Here is a 19,497-nt window from a genome sequence, read left to right on the forward strand (position 1 = left end):
CTCCCCGGGCCCGCGTGGGTTTTCTCCGGGCACTCCGGTTTCCTCCCACGTCCCAAAAACATGCTTGGTAGGCCGATTGACCACTCCAAATTGACCCTAGGTGTGAGTGCGAGTGCAAATGGTTGTTTGTCTCTGTGTGCCCTGCGATTGTCTGGCAACCGGTTCAGGGTGTCCCCCGCCTACTGCCCGATGACGGCTGGGATAGGCTCCAGCACGCCCGCGACCCCCGTGGGGACTAAGCAGTACAGAAAATGGATGGATGATTATATATTTCTAACGCAGCCTTAATCAAATATGTTTGCAAACTGCCGAAAGTACATTTCCCTTTAACACGCACACACAGAAAGGAATAAACCCTCTCGAGACTAAAGCACAAAGAAAAACGATGAAGACTAAGAGTCAAAGTGGAATGTTAAGAAGCCAACGCGCATTTTACAGGCTTAGCATTTGGCTAAAGTCAAGTCAAGTTTATTTATATAGCCCTAAATCACAGGCACGTTTCAAAGGACTTCACATGTACAAAAAATTGACAGTTATTCTCAAACATACCCTGATCTTAAACTCCCAGGAGGGTAAGGCAAAACTCAGAAAACCCCTACTGGGGGAAAAATGAAAAACCTTGAGAAGAGACCACAGATGGGAGGATCCCCCTTCCAGGATGACCAGGCTGCAATGGATGCAGAGTGGGCACATAGAACACATACCGTTTTTTTCCGTGTATAATGCGCAAAATTTAACTAATTTATTGTCCTAAAATCTGGGGTGCGCATTATACATGGGTACAATTTAAAAAAAAAAAAGTAAATTTTTTTTTTTCTTTTTTAAGAAAATCATGGTACAACAAAAGCAACAACAGGACTGACCGACAAAGACGTGGAACAAAAAGACAGGGTGACATTACCAAAGACAGGAACAGAAACCAAACAGACATCATAACAGTAACACATGCAATGATCCGACGGTGAGCGAGGGGCAGACAGGACTCAAATACAAAACACGTTACATTGATTGAGGTGACACAGGAAGGGAGGGGCGACGCGAACAGAAACTATGGCAACCTAGACACATAGCAAAACTGGGGACGAGACATGACAAATCTCCCTCGAAATAAAACTTGAAATCACCTTTCTTCTTGTTTGTTGTCAATCGCGCATCGCATTCAGCCATCCTGCCCAACACACTTAGTCAGTAAAATTCATAATTGACGACACATCATTTGTTGCGATGGTGCAATCCTTGATGGTGTGTTATTGTCAAATATTGTTTGTTTTTTAATCTCCATCGCGGACCGGACGTCATACCGAGGCAGTATCACTGCGCATGCGCACTATGGATCCGATGCGAATAGTCCTCTTCTCTTCTTGACTGACAATGGATGTGATAGCTTAATACAATCAGCAAATAACAAAATGCGTATTACAGGTAACATTTTATTTCACAACACTTTGCCTTGTTCCTTTCGTCTCTGCTGTTCACTTCAAACACGCTCCATACGACCGCAATGCTCTCGTATCAGACGCTTGCTCGATCACCTGCTCGTTTGCTGTCACAATGTACCTTACACAAATCCGAAACATTTGTTGCGGCTCCGAGTCACGACGAGGGGCAAGTTTTGGTTTCCAAGGGTGTTTTTATTCCTCTTCAACGTCTCTCCCATACAGAGCCGCCTTTTTCACGTCCGCACGCCTTTTTCACATGTCCGCACTGACCGCGGTGGTGCCTTTACGGGCAGTCGGAGAAATCAACGCCAACAAAAGAAATTACATCCAGCCTAATTAAGACCATACCAAAGACTATAAAAATGGGACTCATTGCCTCCCTGTGTGTGTGACGATCATTGGGACTTAAAAAAAAAAAAAAAAATGTTTTTAAATAAAAATAAATGGGTGCGTATTATACATGGGTACAGGCTTTTTTCCAGCATCAACATGCCATTTTTAGGGTGCGTATTATACATGGGGGCGCATTATACACAGAAAAAAACGGAATATAAAACAATCCAAAGAAAAAGTGGATGTCCATTTCAAAGTGAAGAGCTGCAGGAGGTGCCCTCAATTGTCCTGGCAGTCTTTCTGGGTGGTAATCCCGCGCAGTTCCCTCATCCCGATTGGTCCACGAGAAATCCAGAAAGCCGTTATCAGTTTGGGTGTCACCGAACCCCCTCCGCAGCCAGGGGGAAGCGAAAACAAACTCCAGCCGAATCAGCCACCACAGGTTCATTAAAGGCCATGGCATAAAAATGTGTCTTTAAATGTGTCTTAAATGTTTCTAATGGGGTAGCAGTTCTAATATCCATTGGTGGGGCAACCCAAAGCTCTGGAGCCCGAATAGAAAATGCTCTCGATCCTGCAGACATCTTTTTGGTCCTTGGGCTCACTAAAAGACTAGCATTCTGCGAGCGGAAGTTACAGGTCGGAACGTAAGGAACAACTAGGTCGACGAGAAACGAAGGCGCGAAGCCATCCCTGTCAGCCATAGGTGTCTATTAGACGTTTGGTCTATGTATAGTCCTTTAGACGTCTACAATTGGTCTATGTATAGACCTAAAATAGACGTCTAAATTTAACACATCAAATATGATCGTATTTCGGAATTTTAAAGTCTCAAACAGCTGTAAGTTGTATAAATAATGTACAGAAGTTGTTTGGCTTTGTTTTTAACAACCATATTGATCCGTACATGTGAAGTGGTTATTTCTGTAACCTGATAGACGTCTATTTTAGGTTATTCTATAGACCTAAAATAGACGTCTAAATTGGGTCTATGTGTAGACCTAAAATAGACGTCTAAATTAGGGTGAAGTGTGGTTACTTCTGTAACCTGATCGACGTCTATATTAGGTCTATGTGTAGAACTAATGTAGACGTCTATTTTAGGTCTACACATAGACCTAATTTAGAAGTCTATTGTAGGTCTATAGAATAACCTAAAATAGACGTCTATTTAAGGTCTACACATAGACCCAAAATAGACAACAAAATTAGATCCATCAAATATGAAATATTAAACCCAAAACCATTCTGTAAGTTGTATACATAATGTACAGAGGTTGTGATGGTTTGTTTTAAACAACTACCGTTTTTTTCCATGTATAATGCGCCCCCATGTATAATACGCACCCTAAAAATGGCATGTTGATGCTGGAAAAAAGCCTGTACCCATGTATAATACGCACCCAAATTTTGACTCCTACTTAAGTCGGTTAACGTAAAATTATTTCAGAAAAAAGATCTTTGGGAACAACCGGGTGTTATTCTGCCGGTCAGTATCACTGCGCATGCGCTAGCAAACTCGATAGCGAAGAAATGTTTCGGATTTGTGTAGGGTACATTGTGACAGCAAACAAGCAGATGATCGAGCAAGCGTCTGATACGAGAGCATTGTGTTCGTATGGAGTGTGTTTGACGTGAACAGCAGAGAAGAAAGCGCATCTGTAATGGCGGCCTCCGTATCATATCCGGATTTAAAAAAAAAAAATATATATATATATAAAAAAAAATATATATATATATATATATATATTTTTTTTTTTTGTACCCATGTATAATGCGCACCCCAGATTTTAGGACAATAAATTAGTTAAATTTTGCGCATTATACATGCCATATTCATATTTCTTTTACAGAGTAATCCCAAGGTCTTCAATGGGTGGTGCTCGATGTCCATCGAGTTCATCTTTGTAGGAGCTGTTGGCGACACGCACAGTTAATCACATAACACAACACAATTTTAACTTTTGAAGTGATTTGCCTTAGAGTTCCAAGCCCTGTTGAGCGTAAAACAAAGTTATGTGCACATTTTAATGACATCAGAAGATAAAAACCTACCTTTCCACGTACCACTCCTTGAGCTAAATCTGGAGTCACAAATGGGTAAAAAGGGAAATTACATCTTTGCCATGCCAAATCTCAAATTTGTGATCTATACTTACTGTTTGATCTTCCATCCATCCATTTTCCGTACCGCTTAGTCCCCACTGGGGTCGCGGGCGTGCTGGAGCCTATTCCAGCTGTCATCGGGCAGTAGGCGGGGGACACCCTGAACCGGTTGCCAGCCAATCGCAGGGCACACAGAGACAACCAACCATTCGCACTCACACTCACACCTAGGGACAATTTGGAGTGTTCAATCGGCCTACCAAGCATGTTTTTGGGATGTGGGAGGAAACCGGAGTGCCCGGAGAAAACCCACGCGGGTCCGGGGAGAACATGCAAACTCCACACAGGGAGGGCCGGAGGTGGAATCGAACCCGCACCCTCCTAACTGTGAGGCGGACGTGCTACCCAAGTGCGCCACCGAGCCGCCTCTGTTTGATCTTGTTTTTGTTTAATAATAGCCACGGTGACTATTTTTTATATACTTTAGATTTTATTTACTTAAGAAAACCATTACATACACATGACATGAAACAAACTTTTTGGAATTTGTAGCAAATTCACTTTAGCCACCATTAACTTTTAGAACCCATTGTGTCAGAAGCTCTTCTCTTCCAAATTAATAAAACTAAAGCAAGTAGGCGATGAAGGCGAAAGTACACAGCGGAACATGTCAGGTAAATAAAACAACCTAAATCATTTGTCTGCGACAAAAGAACCAGTCAACTAATCTATAAGTGAAGACAAAATGAACTTAGTACCGTGGTTTTCGGACTATAAGTCGCGTTTTTTTTTCATAGTTTGAGTGGGGGGGGCGACTTATACTACAAAAATTTTCAAAAATAAAAGTGAAACCGCGATGTAGCAAGGGATTAGTGTAATTAGAATTTCAAGTGACGTCAGCAGCGCGCCGCGGCATGGCGCAGCGGTTGTTTACAAAAAGGACAAAGATTGATCACGGGATGACGAAGATGACGAAGGGCCCCACGTACTACTGGCATCATTAGCGGCTTTGTAAGTGACACGGAGGACGAAGAGTTTGAAGGATTTAATGATTTGGAGTGACACAGAAGGTTTGAAAAACTATCATGGCTTTTACGCACGCCCGGTCCTACTCTACGGAGCTCTCTTTCACCTCCGTGGATGGAAGTCGGGGGCCGGCGCTCGGCCGGGTGGCTGTCCAGGGATGGTGGATGGGGCTCAGACATGGCTTCTACGCACGCCCGGTCCTATTCTATGGAGCTCTCTTCCACCTCCGTGGCTGGAAGTGCCACCTCCGGGGATAGAAGTCCACGCCGCCATGCGCCTGGAAGTCCACGCCGGTGCTTGGGGCCGTGTGGCCGTTAACTACAGTGCCTTGCGAAAGTATTCGGCCCCCTTGAACCTTTCAACATTTCGCCACATTTCAGGCTTCAAACATAAAGATATAAAATTTTAATTTTTTATCAAGAATCAATAACAAGTGGGACACAATCGTGAAGTGGAACGAAATTTATTGAATAATTTAAACTTTTTTAACAAATAAAAAACTGAAAAGTGGGGCGTGCAATATTATTCGGCCCCTTTACACTCAGTGCAGCAAATTCACTCTAGAAGTTCAGTGAGGATCTTTGAATGATCCAATGTTGTCCTAAATGACTGATGATGATAAATAGAATGCACCTGTGTGTAATCAAGTCTCCGTATAAATGCACCTGCTCTTTGATAGTATCAGGGTTCTGTTTAAAGCGCAGAAAGAACCATGAAGACAAAGGAACACACCAGGCAGGTCCAAGATACTGTTGTGGAGAAGTTTAAAGCCGGATTTGGATACAAAAAGATTTCCCAAGCTTTAAACATCTCAAAGAGCACTGTGCAAGCAATTATATTGAAATGGAAGGAGTATCAGACCACTGCAAATCTACCAAGACCCGGCCGTCCCTCCAAACGTTCATCTCAAACAAGGAGAAGACTGATCAGAGATGCAGTTCATTTCTGCCTTCAACACCATTGTGCCACAACGCCTCATCAGCAAACTTGACACGCTGGGCCTCAGTACCTATCTCTGCAACTGGCTACTGGACTTCCTCTGTCAGAGGCCACAGGTAGTACGTGTTGGCGACAAAATCTCCGCCAGCATCACGCTGAGCACGGGGGCCCCCCAAGGCTGTGTGCTCAGTCCGCTGCTCTTCATCCTCCTGACGCATGACTGCACTGCAACCTACAGCGACAACCGTATAGTGAAGGTTGCTGACGACACGACTCTGGTGGGTCTCATCACCAAGGGAGACGAGACTCAATACGGGCTGGAGGTTGACCTTCTGACCACGTGGTGCAGGGACAACAACCTCCCGCTGAACGTCGAAAAGACCAAGGAGATTGTTGTGGACTTCCGGAAGGGTCACACCCAACACCTGCCGCTGACCATCGACTGTGCTGTGGTGGAGAGAGTGAGCAGCGCCAAGTTCCTGGGGGTGCACATCAGTGAGGATCTCTCCTGGTCCACCAACACCGCATCACTGACTAAGAAAGCCCAGCGCCGCCTGTACTTCCTGCGGAAACTCAGGCGAGCGAGCGCCCCTCCGGCCGTCATGACTACATTTTACCGCGGCACCATTGAGAGCGTCCTCTCCAGCTGTATTGCTGTTTGGGATGGCGGCTGCACTGACTACAACTTGAAGGCCCTGCAGCGCATAGTGAACACGGCTGGTAAGATTATGGATGCTTCGCTCCCCTCCTTGAAGAACATTTACACCTCCCATCTCACCCGCAAGGCGACCAAGATTGTGAGTGATGTGAGTCACCCCGCTCACTCTTTGTTCGAGCTTCTGCCCTCTGGGAAGAGGTACAGAAGCCTGCGCTCCCGCACCACCAGACTCTCAAACAGCTTCATACTCCAGGCTGTCAGGATCCTGAACTCGCTTCCCCGTTCTGCGTAGCGTCCTGTACTTTTAGTGTCTCTATGCACACTGGCTTTTATTTGTTGTGTTATCTATTTATTTATTATTTATTGTTACTCTTATTATTTATTGTTTGTGGCTTCTTGTTTTTTATATTGCGTTGTTTACTTGTATGTCTATCGTGTAATATGTTTTGTCACCGTGGGATAGGGAAAACGTAATTTCGATATCTTTGTGTGTCTCGGCATGTGAAGATGTTGACAATAAAGCAGACTTTGACTTTGAGATTTTCTTTTTTAAAATTGCAGCGAAGAGGCCCATGATCCCTCTGGATGAACTGCAGATACCGTTTTTTTCCGTGTATAGTGCGCCCCCATGTATAGTACGCACCCCTAACAATGGCATGCTGATGCTGGAAAAAAGCTTGTACCCATGTATAATACGCACCCAATTTTTATGAATTTTTTAAATTCTTTTTTAAATTCTTTTTTTTTTTTTTTTTTTTTTTAAGTCCCAAAGATCGTCACACACGCAGGGAGGCAATGGGTCCATTTTTAAAGTCTTTGGTATGGTCTTAACTAGGCTGGATGTCATTTTTTTTGTTGGCATTGATTTCTCCGACTGCCCCTTAACGCACCACCGCGCTCCGTGCGCAGGGGAATGAGGCGGCTCTGTATGGGAGATACGTTGAAGAGGAATAAAAACAACCTTGGAAACCAAAACTTGCCCCTCGTCGTGACTCGGAGCCGCAACAAATGTTTCGGATTTGTGTAGGGTACATTGTGACAGACGGCAAACTAGCAGGTGATCGAGCGAGCGTCTGATACAAGAGCATTGCGGTCGTATGGAGCGTGTTTGAAATGAACAGCAGAGACGAAAGGAACAAGGCAAAGTGTTGTGAAATAAAATATTACCTGTAATACGCATTTTGTTATTTGCTGATTGAAACTGCTAATTAAACTGTGAATTGAAACTAATAGGTGGAGAACTGAACTCTCGCTCTTTATATAGCTGACGTGTCTTGCGCAACCGTTCTGCGCATCTGTAATGGCGGCCTCCGTATGACGTCCGGTCCGCGATGGAGATTAAAAAACAATTAATATTTGACAATAACACACCATCGAGGATTGCACCATCGCATCAAACGATGTGTCGTCAATTATGAATTTTACTAAGTGTGTTGGGCAGGATGGCTGAATGCGATGCGCGATTGACAACAAACAAGAAGAAAGGTGAGTTTTATTTCGGGGGAGATTTGTCATGTCTCGTCCCCAGTTTTGCTATGTGTCTAGGTTGCCATAGTTTCTGTTCGTGTCACCCCGCTCTTCCTGTGTCACCTCAATCGATGCAACGTGTTTTGTATTTAAGTCCTGTCTGCCCCTCGCTCACCGTTGGATCATTGCATGTGTTACTGTCATTCTGTTCCTGTCTTTGGTAATGTCACCCTGTCTTTTTGTTCCACGACTTTGTCGGTCAGTCCTGTTGTTGGTTTTGTTGTACCATGACTTTATTTAAAAAAATAAAATAAAAATAAAAATTTAAAAAAAAAAAATTTAAAAATTTTTTTCTTTGTACCCATGTATAATACGCACCCCAGATTTTAGGACAACAAATTAGTAAAATATTGCGCACTATACACGGAAAAAAACGGTAACTACAGCTGAGGTTGTAGAGTCTGTCCATAGGACAACAATCAGTCGTGCACTGCACAAATCTGGCCTTTATGGAAGAGTGGCAAGAAGAAAGGCATTTCTCAGAGATATCCATAAAAAGTCTCACTTAAAGTTTGCCACAAGCCACCTGGAAGACACCAAACATGTGGAAGAAGGTGCTCTAGTTAGATGAAACCAAAATCGAACTTTTATGTTTGGCGTAAAAGCAACACAGCTCATCACCCTGAACCCACCATCCCCACTGTCAAACATGGTGGTGGCAGCATCATGGTTTGGGCCTGCTTTTCTTCAGCAGGGACAGTGATGATGGCTAAAATTGATGGGAAGATGGATGGAGCCAAATACAGGACCATTCTGGAAGAAAACCTGTTGGAGTCTGCAAAAGACCTGAGACTGGGACGGAGATTTATTTTCCAACAGGACAATGATCCAAAACATAAAGCTAAATCTACAATGAAATGGTTCACAGGTGTTAGAATGTCCAAGTCAAAATCCAGACCTGAATCCAATCGAGAATCTGTGGAAAGACTGCTGTTCACAAACGCTCACAAATGGACTATGCACTTATCCCTTGATGGTATTGTTATGCAAATGAAGTGCAGGTGTTTTGGGGGGAGGGGCTGTAAGTGTCATGGGGGAAGGGGTGCAGGTGTTTTAGGGGGAGGGGCTGCAAGTGTCAGGGGGAGGGGTGCAGGAGTTTTAGGGGGAGGGGCTGCAAGTGTTGTGGGGGAGGTGCTACAGTGTCACTAAGATAACACTAGAGGGCGGCATTCGCATAGGGAGGAAAAAAATCATGTAAAGTGTTATGTTGGGGGATGTCAGGTGTTTTTTTCTTAGAGAGGGGGGTGGACTTAATGTTAGTGTATTTAAGGTGGGGCTATTGATCGTTTTGAGAAGACACGCTTGCAGATGAGCTCTGAACGGAGGAGTTGGAGCGCGTCAAAAGTTAGAGAGCGTCAAAAGTTGTTTCGAGATGGTTAAAGGTAAGCCATTTTAATACTAGTATAATAATAATAATAATACACTGAGGTTATCATATAAAACATGATGTAATGTGTATGTAATGTTATGCAGATATAACCGTGTTTGCTGACGTGCATAAAGTATTTGATGACGACTTTAGTGGAGTTTATTTAACACAATCAGACTACGGTGAGGCAAACGTTCATTTACGTTAGTTAATAAAATGCTATTAGTTGGTGATTATTATTTTCTGTCTATGTATGTAACAGATCTCGTGGCGGCTGCTACTAGGCTAAAAAACCCACTGATACAGACTGGTTTGGAGGCAGAACTATCAGAGCCGCGTGATTTCAACCAAATCATACCCCCCTCCGGCCGACAGGAGGTTGTCACGAGCTCTGCACGTCATTTTAAAGCAACGAAAACAGCAGAGTTATCAGAGCTACGTGATAGCAGTCAAATCATACCCCCCTCCGGCCAGCAGGCAGCTGTCACGAGCATAGAGACGGAAGAGGGAGCATCCACAGACATAGAATTGGCGGACGCTTTATCTGCTTACGAAGACCTTCCTCAAGAATCGATAAACAAAGTCAGAGGTATTCCTTATTTTTTTTCTCTTTCTATGTTATCATTTAAATGTTTTCTTTTTTTATGGTATTATAACGATTTAACTGTTTTTTAATATCTACTTCTAGTTAAGCGTTGTGGAACGGGACTGCTTCAAAGAGCGAGAAAGAGCAGACGTGCAGCCTTCTACTCAACCACTAAGGGGCCTGAATCGACAAACGAGAGCCATCACCATAAGACAAGGCGTGCTATAAAGTAACCGTCACAACTGCTAAACATGATAGCAGAATTAAACAACCAATTGTAAACACAATTACCACTGCACTTTATGCACGTCATGTTTTATATGATAACCTCAGTGTATTATTATTATTATTATACTAGTATTAAAATGGCTTACCTTTAACCATCTCGAAACAACTTTTGACGCTCTCTAACTTTTGACGCGCTCCAACTCCTCCGTTCAGAGCTCATCTGCTAGCGTGTCTTCTCAAAACGATCAATAGCCCCACCTTAAATACACTAACATTAAGTCCACCCCCCTCTCTAAGAAAAAACACCTGACATCCCCCAACATAACACTTTACATGATTTTTTTCCTCCCTATGCGAATGCCGCCCTCTAGTGTTATCTTAGTGACACTGTAGCACCTCCCCCACAACACTTGCAGCCCCTCCCCCTAAAACACCTGCACCCCTCCCCCTGAAGCTTGCAGCCCCTCCCCCTAAAACACCTGCACCCCTTCCCCCAGGACACTTACAGCCCCTCCCCCCAAAACACCTGCACTTCATTTGCATAACAATAACATCAAGGGATGTATTTTCTACTTTTTTCTTGTATTTCTTTAATGTTCCAAACAAACAAACAAACAAACAAAAAACTTCCGCTATTGACTCGGCTCGCCAGTCTGTGTCGAAATTCGCAGGCTGCGTCCTCCAAGGACAGTTCGAACGCTCGGTCCTTCGCAGGCATGGAAGCTCTGCCTTATGCGGTCCATCATAAGCAGTGGTGGCGATTTTGGACAGGCGGACTATCTCTGTACAGGAGTCGCTGATGGTGTCGGGGTACACTCGCCTGTCTTGTGTGCAGGCACCATGAGTTCGATATCCGCAATGACGGTGTGCGCGCGTGTGTCCATTTTTTAAAATTTCTTTTACAAATAGGCTGTGTCCTTCAATGCACAATAGGGTGACGACATTGCGTCATTCCAGCGCGACAAGGCCGCACCGCCGTGTCCAATTTCACGCAGCCTTCGACAAGCAGCCCTTGAATCTGGCCTGGTTTCTGTGGAGACACTTAAAACTTAAGTTATCCATCCAACGAATCTGAACAAATATAAAATTCTACGATACTGCTGGCTAAATGGCATGTTTGTAAATGTCGATATATTTACCAGAAACCAAATTTATGGTTATGCTGTTACCATGCAACCAATCTGAGCAAATAAACATTTCTAAGATACTGCTGGCTGAATGGCATGTTTATAAATGTCGATATATTTACCAGAAACCAAATTTATATGTGTAACTGATGGTCAATCCACAAATTCCAAAGCACACAAAACCTTGTATTTTAGTGCTTTATTTATTAGGCTCTGTTTGACACCTACTGGCAGTTGTGTTTACATGTTCTGAGTTCCTAAACAAATATTTTGAAAAGTAATAGAGACGCAAATCCGTCGCTATGGAAACGAAGACCGGTTCCAAGGCTGTGTTCGTGTTACGTGACGTGCCGTCGAGTCGCTCCGGAAATGACGTGTTGTAAACCAGCCGAAAAAACGGCATTCTGAGACGTACTGTGAATTTGGACACAGGGGCTGACGCTCAGCAGCCAAGATGAACGCGCCTCCCGCCTTCATCACCAAGGACACAAAAGTGCCCAACTCGTGCCTGTTCACCCTCAACAAGGAAGACCACACATTGGGCAACATCATACAAGCGTAATCCTCACAGCTGCCCCGTGAGAATATGTTCCCCCCCCTTATTTTGAGAACGGTGAGTGCTGGACTCCAGCCGTTTTTTTCTGATGATTTGTGCAGTGATACCATTATTACTGCACTTTATCAATTTCTTTGGCCTTATTTTGGTCAAACAACTTTGTTTCTTAATCACATAACATACATCAAAAATTATAACTTTGAACTTTATTAAGAAAAAAAAAATGTTTTTTTTTTTTTTAAATAATAAAATAAAATGAAAAAATACAAATTTTAATTTAAAAAAAGCAAAATGGTCTTCAAGCAAGCTTCAAATATTTAGCATTTAATTTCTGTACATGCTGTACACAAAAAAGAGCCTTCGGTTGGAGGCTCCCCGACACATACAAGATGGAACCACCTGCAACACTCGTCACACTGAATCTGGTAAACAAAGAAAAAATTTACAATAATTTACAACGAATGTGTAATTCAATATATTTCTTAATCATCACATGCATTAGTTAACAAGACCTGACATAATTACCCATCTGTTGTCTGTGTCATGTGTAGCTTCCCCACAAACACAGCACAAGTTAGATAAATCATCTGTGAAAACAAAGACAGAATAATTGCTATAGTACTTCCCTGTGTAAAACATAACTGAGTTGTATATAGCATTGATAGGACAGTCAGGACCATTCTTTGGGTGGCAATAACATCTCTTGGGTGCATATTACTTACCAGTTTCTAATAGAAGTGTGGTGGCAATTTGCAGCCTGTACCTATTTACATCATTCGCCTTTGCTGATAAATCTATTTCTTCATCTGAAAGAAGATGTTCTGCAAACTGAAAAAGACAATGTCAGATGTTTACAGTGCATAAAGAATGCTTTAAATGTTTGCCATCTTTAGCCTATATATCATACAAAAACATTTTATTTTTCTTAATAAAGTTCAAAGTTATAATTTTTGATGTATGTTATGTGATTAAGAAACAAAGTTGTTTGACCAAAATAAGGTCAAAGAAATTGATAAAGTGCAGTAATAATGGTATCACTGCACAAATCATCAGAAAAAAACGGCTGGAGTCCAGCACTCACCGTTCTCAAAATAAGGGGGGGGGGGAACATATTCTCACGGGGCAGCTGTGAGGATTTGTTCCCCCCCTGTAATTTGGCCTAGGAATGAGGGAACCTGTTCAAATTTTCCACACAACCTGAAAGGACCCCCAGGAAGACAGAAAATAAATTGCTGGAGTCCAGCACTCACGGTTCTCAAAATAAGGGGGGGGGGAACATATTCTCACGGGGCAGCTGTGAGGATTTGTTCCCCCCCTGTAATTTGGCCTAGGAATGAGGGAACCTGTTCAAATTTTCCACACAACCTGAAAGGACCCCCAGGAAGACAGAAAAAAAATTGCTGCAGTCCAGCACTCACGGTTCTCAAAATAAGGGGGGGGAACATATTCTCACGGGGCAGCTGTGAGGATTTGTTCCCCCCCTGTAATTTGGCCTAGGAATGAGGGAACCTGTTCAAATTTTCCACACAACCTGAAAGGACCCCCAGGAAGACAGAAAATAAATTGCTGGAGTCCAGCACTCACGGTTCTCAAAATAAGGGGGGGGGGAACATATTCTCACGGGGCAGCTGTGAGGATTTGTTCCCCCCCCTGTAATTTGGCCTAGGAATGAGGGAACCTGTTCAAATTTTCCATACAACCTGAAAGGACCCCCAGGAAGACAGAAGAAAAACTGCTGGAGTCCAGCACTCACCGTTCTCAAAATAAAAAAAAAGGGGGGGGGGGGGTAAACATATCCTCACGACTTGACATTTTTTATAGAGTTCTTGTTACAATTTTTATCCCCCCTCCCCACCATCTGTCACTTTGCTTGGGACAAAAGGAGCCTTCAGAACTGAAATTTCTTCTCAATCATTCATCCAAATCAATTCACTCAAATCATTCTCGTTATGAAAGATTTGATCACAAAACGTGTGTGGCTTTTTCTTAAATGAACACGTTTGACATTGCTATCGTGTCAGCTTTTAATTATATTGCGCTGTCATGTTAAAGCAAATTAATAAATGCAACAATATTAATTTGCTTTGAAAATACCTGAGTAATAAAATAAAATTGATGGACGGATGAATGATGATCACAATTAAGTATAAAGTATCCTTTGTAATATATACTCCTTGTAGCCTGTACCCAAAAAGAGGAGTTTCTTTGCATCGAGGTTTATGCAAAGAGCTCACATAATTATATTGTTGCTTTTTGGTGAATGAATGAGTATTCCGTCTGTACGACTGGTCTTTGAACGCACCCCGCTTCAATGGCAAAACGCGGATGAATTTAAAGACATCAAATGAGAATAATCCCTTATAAAAATTAAAATTGACTGACGCAAACGTGAGTTCTTCATGTTTTTATTGAAAACAACGTAGTGCTGACGCCGTACGACGCCGTACGACATCGGTTTTTGCTTTCCAAAAAGGCGTGCGCGCTCCCGCGGCAGGGGGAACAAAATCTCACGGGGGAACCAAATCAAGCACAACACCGGATACAAAGTTCCTCATCCTCTCGAGCACAAGATCGTCATCCGGGTGCAGAGCACGCCTGACTACAGTCCTCAGGTAAGGTACCGAATGTATCGCCTGCAACTAACTCACACACGTGCTGCAACTTGAATGCGCGCACGCGACCATGTTACACGGTGGAAGCAAATGCAATGCTTTGGTGCACCAGGAAGCTTTCACCAACGCCATCACCGACCTGATCAGTGAGCTCTCACTATTGGAGGAACGCTTCCGGGTGGCCATCAAAGACAAACAGGAAGGCATCGAGTGACACCCCCGACCCCCCATTCACCGTGATGTCACTTCCCTCTGCACTTGTAAATAGTCGCTTTTGTGTTGTTAAGGTGAATAAAGATGTCCTTTTAAGAAGCTTGGCTTGGGTGCCGCTTTTATTTCCTGCCTTTCCATTAGTTGTTCTTGCGGGAGAGCTGACGAGGTATCTGTTGCTGGGAGGGGATTACACGAGTGAAAGCTTTGGGGGAGGTCTGCTGTTGAACAGGTGTGCCAAAGTAGTTACCCCCGTGAAAATCTGTATATCCCCAGCTGTGGGAGCGTGCACGCCTTGAGTGGAAAGCAGAAACCGATGCCGTACGGCGACAGCACCTGCTTGTTTCAATAAAAACATGAACACACGTTTGCGTCAATCAATTCCCATTTTTATAAAGGGTTTATTTCATTTTATATAATTCGCGTTCTGCCGTTGACATGAGGTGCGTCTAAAGACTAATCGTACTGTCGGAACGCTCAATCACTTCACCAAAAAGCAATTATAATTAACGTGAGCTCTTTGCATAAAACTCGATGCTTCAGACCCCAATATCCTCAGTAACCTCTTCCCCAGCTCCAACCTGCCATTTCTCTCCAAAATTCTCAAAAATGTTGTTGCATCGCAGATTTAGACTCTCCTCTCCAGTAATACCGTCTTGGCCTGAATAAAAGATGACCCTGATCATAAGACGACCCCCCTTTTTCAAGACTTTGAAAATACTTTTTGAACACCAATTTTAATTTTTATACAGAAAATAATTACAGTACATCTGAAACAAATGATTATAACAATACATTCGAGAGAAAAAGCATGTTGTGCCTCATTCAAATCATGCAAAAACTGTATCATATCTTAATATCTGACTGTTTAAATATGTAAACTAAAGTGAAATCACATTTGTAAATGAATGGCTTCTGGTTTTTGAAATGCAAATAAACCAGTCTACTGTGATAAAACAACAAATTTGCAATAACTGCATTAACCATCAAAGTGAAGTCTAACTGTAGTCTTGAAATAAATCTGAATTAGGAAGAACATTGCAATAAAATAATGCAAACTGGTTTAAACTTGAGAATAGTTGAGATCTGTCATGTCAGAACATGACACGTCACAAACATCCTCTGCCTCGCTGTGCTCAGTGTCACTGTCCTCGTACGCGCACACACTCCTGTCGAGCTTTTGAAAGCAGCCGCTCTGAGGACCACAGAAAGCTTTTATCTTATTGTGAGCATTTTTAGGCGATCTTTTTTAGCTCTCCATCTCCGTACATTACACCAGTGGTCCCCAACCACCGGGCCGCGGACCGGTACCGGTCCGTGGGTCACTTGGTACCGGGCCGCCAAGCCGCACAGATTTATTATTTTTTTTATGGACGATCAATTAATTCAGGTCAAGACACTCGTCCCGGTCACGTGACATGTTTCCCCAGTCGAGTCCGCAAAGGTAATATGTGGCGACAGGCTAACTAACCAGCCAATGAAGCATTCAAAACTGCTTCAACACATGGAGACCAAGCATCCTGCAATAAAAGACAAACCTTAATCACTTCGGGTGTCATTGTCTCCAACTACGTCTAGATGGGACCGGCTCGTTTCTGAGAAACAAACTCAGTGCTCCCACTAATTCAACGTAATGGTGAGTTTTATTTTTGTCATTTGTACTTGTTTTTATGTCTGTATTTATATATTTATTATAAATGAATCGTTACACCCCTATTAATTACCCGAGCCAATTATTATTATATATAATAATTGGGGTGAGGGGGTCCAGGTGCCAGGATTGCACCGAGACCAACTGGACTTGCGTCCACAATGACCTTTGTTTTTCTCTCGGGGTGAAAGTAGCTCATGACCGGATTGCTAATCTTTTAGTCGATTAAGGGCCTCTGTATGTTCTGTTTTCCATGACCACTCCGTGTCCTTCTTTGTGAGCTCGCGCAGCGGTTGGTTAATTGAGGAGAAGTCCGGGATGAAACGAGCGCTGTAGTTAGCCATCCCCAGTAGGCTGCGGATCTCACTCGGATCCTGTGGGAGTGCCATGTGTGTGATAGCTTGTATTTTCTTCGGATCAGGTGAGATACCGTCTTTTGAGAAGATGTAGCCACAGAATTCCAGAGACGTTTTGTGGAACACTTATCTCTATTAATTGTTAGATTGTTTTCATGGAGTCTTTTGAAGAGTTCTTCCAGGGAGCGGTCATGCTCTGCAGGGGTGGTTCCAAAAATGATGACGTCATCACTGAAATTTCTGACTCCCTGTATTTCGTGGAGCACATTTTGGATTGTGTGTTGGAAGACCTATGCTGCTGAAGAGATTCCAAAAATGAGGCGTGTGTACCGTCTCAGTCCAATATGTGTTGAGAATTTAGTGATGTATCTGGACTCAGGTGCTAGTTCAAGTTGGTGATATCCTGCATTGAGGTCCACCTTTGAAAACATGGTGGCAGCGGTGTTGAGATCATGCACGATGTCATCCACCGTAGGTGATATGTGTCTCTCCCTTTGGACAGCTTTATTAGGCAGGCGCATGTCTATGCAGAGGCGTAGTTTCTCTGGGTTTTTTGGTTTGGGTGATGCCACAATGGGTGACACCCACAGTCTTGGGCCTTCTACTTTTCCAATTATGCCTTGGTCCTCCAAGCTTTCTAATTCCTCCTCTACTTTCTTCCTCATGTGAAAAGGAATACGACAGTGGGGCTGAACAACTGATTGCACACTCCGGTCTATGTGCAATTTGACCTACGCCTGAGGTGAGACTTGGATATTGCAGGAGCGACTGATCTGCTTTAGACACATCCTGTGGCACGGTTTGATTGGAAAGCACCACATGTATGAGTACTAGTTTAGATGCAGTGTCATGGCCCAGCAGTGAGCCGTGGTCTCCATCAACAATGTAGAACGCTGCTTGAGCTGTTCCTCCATTAGCAGAGACTGTTGTGGTGACCTTACCATGAACGGAAAGGGGAATTTTTGTACCATAAGGATATATCATTTTGCTTGACTGCTCTAGCTTGAGTTTTGTTTTCAACACGCTGTAGGCCAGGGGTCCCCAAACCTTTTCCTATGAGGGCCACATAACTTTTCCATTCTCTGATGGGGGGCCGGTGTCAGTTTGTAACAGAAAAAGTGTGACGATCGTAGGGGAGCTTAAAAATTTTTTTGTTTTCCAGAAAGCCACACATAACCAAATAACGGTTATTTAATAACCCTTTCCAGGTTCTTTACAGAAAAAAAGTCAGGAAACAAATAATAACACTTACCGTTTTTTTCCGTGTATAGTGCGCAAAATTTAAATAATTTATTGTCCTAAAATCTGGGGTGCGCATTATACATGGGTACAAAAAAATTTAAATTTTTTATATTTTTTTTTTAAAGAAAGTCATGGTACAACAAAACCAACAACAGGACTGACCGACAAAATCGTGGAACAAAAAGACAGGGTGACATTACCAAAGACAGGAACAGAAAGCAAACAGACATCATGACAGTAACACATGCAATGATCCGACGGTGAGCGAGGGGCAGACAGGACTTAAATACAAAACACGTTACATCGATTGAGGTGACACAGGAAGAGAGGGACGACGCGAACAGAAACTATGGCAACCTAGACACATAGCAAAACTGGGGACGAGACATGACAAGTCTCCCTCGAAATAAAACTTAAAATCACCTTTCTTCTTGTTTGTTGTCAATCGCGCATCGCATTCAGCCATCCTGCCCAACACACTTAGTAAAATTCATAATTGACGACACATCGTTTGATGCGATGGTGCAATCCTTGATGGTGTGTTATTGTCAAATATTGTTTGTTTTCTCCATCGCGGACCGGACGTCATACGGAGGCCGCCATTACAGATGCGCAGAACGGATGCGCAAGACACGTCAGCTATATAAAGAGCGAGAGTTCAGTTCTCCACCTATTAGTTTCAATTCACAGTTTAATTTGCAGTTTCAATCAGCAAATAACAAAATGCGTATTACAGGTAATATTTTATTTCACAACAGTTTGCCTTGTTCCTTTCGTCTCTGCTGTTCACTTCAAACACGCTCCATACGACCGCAATGCTCTCGTATCAGACGCTTGCTCGATCACCTGCTCGTTTGCTGTCTGTCACAATGTACCCTACACAAATCCGAAAGACTATAAAAATGGGACCCGATGCCTCCCTGCGTGTGTGACGATCATTGGGACTTAAAAAAAAAAAAAGAAAAAAAGAAAAAAAAAATTCATAAAAAAAAATTCATAAAAATTGGGTGCGTATTATACATGGGGGCGCACTATACACGGAAAAAAAACGGTAATGAAATAAATAATAACTAAATAACCCTCTCTGAGTTCTTCACATAAAAAACAGGAAATAAATAATAACTAAATAACTCTCTCTGGGTTCTTCATAGAAAAGAAAGCCATGGAACATTACCGTTTTTTTCCGTGTATAATGTGCCCCCATGTATAATACGCACCCTAAAAATGGCATGTTGATGCTGGAAAAAAGCCTGTACCCATGTATAATACGCACCCAATTTTTTTATTTTTATTTTTTAAGTCCCAATGATCGTCACACACGCAGGGAGGCAATGGGTCCCATTTTTATAGTCTTTGGTATGGTCTTAACTAGGCGGGATGTAATTTCTTTTGTTGGCGTTGATTTCTCCGACTGCCCATAAAGGCACCACCGCGATCAGTGCGGACATGTGAAAAGGCGTGCGGACGTGAAAAGGCGGCTCTGTATGGGAGAGACGTTGAAGAGGAATAAAAACACCCTTGGAAACCAAAAC

General features: G+C 43.0%; 2 long non-coding RNA genes across 3 annotated transcripts; one reads left to right on the forward strand and one right to left on the reverse strand.

Moving 5' to 3' along the window:
• The first annotated feature begins 9,300 nt into the window (after positions 1 to 9,300).
• LOC133162714 (uncharacterized) lies at positions 9,301 to 10,345 on the forward strand. 2 transcript variants are annotated; one of them, XR_009716263.1, is made up of 5 exons: positions 9,301 to 9,410; positions 9,502 to 9,579; positions 9,660 to 9,775; positions 9,875 to 9,986; positions 10,086 to 10,345. It is a non-coding gene; the product is annotated as an uncharacterized LOC133162714 (long non-coding RNA). The 2 variants fall into 2 exon arrangements; XR_009716262.1 differs by having other exon boundaries at positions 9,660 to 9,986; positions 10,086 to 10,343.
• A 1,565-nt stretch (positions 10,346 to 11,910) lies between these two features.
• On the reverse strand, positions 11,911 to 12,775 carry LOC133162885 (uncharacterized). Its single transcript, XR_009716291.1, has 3 exons — positions 12,617 to 12,775; positions 12,420 to 12,481; positions 11,911 to 12,316 (listed from the first exon to the last, which is right to left on the reverse strand). It is a non-coding gene; the product is annotated as an uncharacterized LOC133162885 (long non-coding RNA).
• Between the last annotated feature and the right edge of the window lie 6,722 nt (positions 12,776 to 19,497).

This window comes from Syngnathus typhle, linkage group LG11 (assembly GCF_033458585.1).
Source record: "Syngnathus typhle isolate RoL2023-S1 ecotype Sweden linkage group LG11, RoL_Styp_1.0, whole genome shotgun sequence".
Lineage (NCBI taxonomy): Eukaryota > Metazoa > Chordata > Actinopteri > Syngnathiformes > Syngnathidae > Syngnathus > Syngnathus typhle.